General features: G+C 41.2%; 1 long non-coding RNA gene across 1 annotated transcript; it reads right to left on the bottom strand.

Annotated features, from left to right (window-relative positions):
* Window positions 1-835: 835 nt before the first annotated feature.
* Window positions 836-1715, bottom strand: LOC133719761 (uncharacterized). Its single transcript, XR_009851452.1, has 3 exons — window positions 1262-1715; window positions 1055-1140; window positions 836-956 (listed from the first exon to the last, which is right to left on the bottom strand). It is a non-coding gene; the product is annotated as an uncharacterized LOC133719761 (long non-coding RNA).
* Between the last annotated feature and the right edge of the window lie 2470 nt (window positions 1716-4185).

Here is a 4185-nt window from a genome sequence, read left to right as displayed (position 1 = left end):
AAATACCTTTTGCAGAAATTGATTATCTGTATCTTCTGGGATTTTCCACTTCCCTTTACGACGTTCAGGTTCATGAGTAGAGTAAGAACACTTGCTCCATGCAGTCAGGAACCCATGGCACCTGTACATGGCTCCAGAATAGTGAAGATGACTGGAACAGAGTGGGCAAGTACTAAGTGCTCCAAACATCATTCCATCAGCGCTGAACAAGAAGTATAGCAATAAAGAGTTCATGAGGTGAAAAACTTGGGATCCACATAGAGATAGATATATAGTGATCAACTGATAACAACTAATTACTTAATCAAGCATAAGTAAACACTCTCAAACAGAACTAGAAAAGAAAAGAAAAATTGAATAATAGTGAACTTAAGTACCTTTCCTATGATTTCACTTCATCATTGGAAGCAATAGCTGATCTATATCAAAATCACATGCCAACACAAAAAAATTAATTAATATTAAGCATTAACATGCATCTAAAATGGACTAACCAACCATCAACAAAAGACTACAAGGACCAAAGTCCCAACTTACAAGTTGCACGAGAAGAAACAAGAAAATTGGGGAAATAAGAAACTAATAATACAAGTTACAACTGTCCTCAAATTGAATGACAAAGATCCTTACTCTATTTAAATTAAAGTCGAACTCCAAATGAGTTGCATAAATGACAATGCATTTACTAATTGCAATTCTAAGAACCTTGTGCTCAAAAACAATATTCATAAAATGCAAGCAGTGTAAAAAAATAGCAACACAATTGTGAGAACATGAAGAAGAAAACACAGTTTGTGAAGAACAAAGAAAGGGGCTGTGAATATGAGGAGAGTAACCTGCTTTTCCTCAAGCTTGTTATGCCCAAAAATGGCTAATCTTTCCTCAGCAGCCTCACTGCTGAGACCCTCTTTGCTACATCTCAGATTCTCAAGCACCTCCTCAATGGGTATGTTTTCCTACAACCACAAAGTTCATAAACACCCATTTAAACCAAAACCACACAGCAAACCAAAAACCAAGCAAAAAGCTTTGAAATTTTCTCAGATCTATATACCAAATCAACTGTTTCCTTCAGCACCGCGTCAAGCACTTCAGGCTTCTCTTCCGCCATCTCTCTCCTCTTCCTCTCTCGTCACAGCTCTACAGAATCATTAACACTCGAAGGATCAGAAACCAAGAACCAACAAGAACATAAAAAAGACTCAAAATTTTGAAGAACCCAGAAGAAGCTGATAGCTTTTAGAAGAAGACAAGCACTAACCAGTTGTAAAGATTTGATTTTGATCAGAATTAAAGGTTGAGGGACTAGTTGAAGAGAGAAGCACAGACGAGAGAGAGTGGGAGGAGAGAAAAAGTGGATCTGGAGGAATCTCTCTCCTCCGTCACCGATCTCTGACCACCGGGGTGGACTCACCGTAGCCACCATCTTCTTCGCCTTCCTCCGACGAGTCAACGCCAGGATGCACCTCCGAGATGAGCCACAAAGAAATCTCTGCACCTCCTAGAGAGAGCGCGCGAGCGGGAGGGGAGGGAGTAGAGGGATAGGTTTCGGGGGAGAACCCAACTCGATTGGTCAGAACCCAAATCCCCCATTAGCAGAATGAAAAACCCCTTAATCGAACCCTAATCGAGTAGAACCCAAATCGAACCCCAATCGAATAGAACCTAAATCCAGAATTTGAAGGATGGTGATTTGTGATGGCTAAGTGTTTTGAGAAGATAGTGAAGAAAAGCTTCAGATTTTGCTCGAAGTGAAGAAAAACTCAGGGTTTCTCTCTCAGACATGAAAAATGGCCAAGGCATTAAGTTTGTTTAAGTGTGCCCTCGATCGAGTTGGCTGAGGCAATAGGCATTAACTTTTTTTTTTTTTTTTTTTTAAGTCAGACAGACAACGTATAGATATGTTTACGTTGTCTGATTTGTTACATAGCTGAGGGAATAAAAGATGGAAATTTCCCGCCTCTGCAATCAAAATGTTAGGTTTCGCGCTTAGGCTAGTCATTGCTCATTCACACAACAGAAATAGTTCATTCTGTTGTTGGAACTTGCAAGCATAACAAACGATTGAAGCCAAATTTTCTCGTTTTGGGGGGAATGAATGTCATTTTGGAGCCATCTCTAAATTTTGGTACTCACTTGCACAACAGGACATTAAAAACCATTGTATGATGATTTCCAGGTATACTCCTACAACGGAAGTAACTAAACTGTTGTCCAATTTAATAGCATCTAGGGTACAATTTGGAGCCAAATTTGACTCAATGGTAGGAGGGAAATATGCCGATCTTTTTCTTTCATTCAGACAACAGATAATCTCTCTTTCTGTTGTGCCATCACCTCCTAACTAGAAGTTTTATAATTTGAGCATCTTTATACAACGAAGATTCATTAAAGGTGTTGTATGATTCAATTCTCGTCAACAGACAACAGAGGATTTGTTCTCCGTTGTGTGATCACCGTTGTGTGATGCAGTTTTTGGTGTAGTGATTGTTCGATTAAAGGATAATCCGATGGACTATAAGGAAATTAAGTAAATGTTTTGGTTGCTCGGTTAGTTGAGTTATAATGACGTCAATGAACTCATTGATTTAATTTTATTATAAAGGACTCGTGCGTGTGCATTTGGAATTGGATGAAGTATCGAAAGTCGGAAACAAAGCTAAGTTTGGGCGAGTACGCCATATCCAGGTAGGGTGAGCTGTCCCTTCCTTGTTAGAGGCTTTTCAGTATATGTGGAATGCTATACTAAGATAGTATGTTGCCTGAAAGAACGTTTTTGGTTGTTCATTAGTCGATGCCTCGTGATACATGTGTTTTCAGAACTGATAATTGCTAATTGCGAAAACCGAGGCTAGACTTGCATGTTGAGATACTGTACCCTTGTATGTGTGTACTTGTGACCTGAAAGTGAATGGGACCTAGACGCGTTGATTCCTAGGGATCCCACGGTGTCGATAACCGTGAACCTCCGGAGGGGGTTGTGCTCCTATGTTTGTCGAGGAAGTGTGAGTACAGACAGTGAACCAGTCATAGGAGACTCAGGGCCAGGAAATGGACACTTTCGCTACTTGTAGTCGGAAGTACTACAGAGTAGTTGGCCGGTTCTCGAATTCAGGACGAACCAGGTCGGTCACCGATTTGATTTATATTAGCCGGCATGTAAGTATCTCGGAGCTCCAAGTGTGTGAAGCATACTGCATATGTTTTATGAAAGAAAACAAATGTTTGTGGTTGCCACTTTTCTTAAAGTATTTTTCGATAAATGTGCACAATATTATGTAGTAAATACTTTCAAGTATATTATCTTTCAAACCTAGCATGGTTGGGTCGGCCTCTATTGGGCATGCGAGGACGAAAGCTCACCCTTACTATAGTGTGCAGGTTTCGAGCATGTGGTCGGGAAGCGTACAGGGGAGGCACATGGCACGGCTTGGCGCATTTCTCTTTAGTTTTATCAAAAGAAGGTTTTGGTCCTTAATCGGATTTTGAAGTAGCTTGTTTATTTAGTTTTTATCTATTTCCTAATCGTTTACCAAAATTTCGAGAGACCCGTAACCCTGAAGCGCGTCTCTCATACTTGTATTTACTTGGTGATTTGTTATTTTCCAAATTGGGCTCCTATTGTAAGCCCAAATCCTTTAGCCCACTTTAAAATTCCGCTTTTGAAAATATGTTGTTAGGTTGCTAGAATGATTTGTCCAAGAAAGTGTTTTGTGAACCAACAGTCCAAACCCAAAAGGCCTTGTGATTTCGGGTTGATGAGTTATCGGGATGTCATTCGTGACATGTCGATTTCTCATTGGCTCGGAGTCGCGGCGCTGTGGGACCCCCCTCTCGGGTCACCACATAATAGTAGATAAAGGAGTTATTATTCTCAAAAGGTTGTTGTGCTGATCCTTTTATACCCAAGCTTGGGAAGGAGTTCCCCTCCTCTCGATGTGGGACGCAGGTTGTCCCTCTAGTTATATCAGCCTTCTGTCGTGTAATTAGATGGGTTGTGCTGGCTAGGTCCCGGGCCTCGGGTGTCCGGGGTGACATCCCTCATGGGCCCCATCATGGTGGGTTGTGAACCCGGCCCATGGCATGGTATCTGGGTATCCCTACGGGCCCAGTTGATAGTGCCAAACCTAGTGAAGTATTCTCTAGTATGTACAAGTCCCCCAAGTTTCCGTTCAAGATATTTCT

The sequence above is a fragment of the Rosa rugosa genome, chromosome 7, assembly GCF_958449725.1.
Source record: "Rosa rugosa chromosome 7, drRosRugo1.1, whole genome shotgun sequence".
NCBI classification, from domain to species: domain Eukaryota; kingdom Viridiplantae; phylum Streptophyta; class Magnoliopsida; order Rosales; family Rosaceae; genus Rosa; species Rosa rugosa.
Note: the sequence above shows the minus strand (reverse complement) of the source record. Positions and strands in the feature narration are given on the sequence as shown.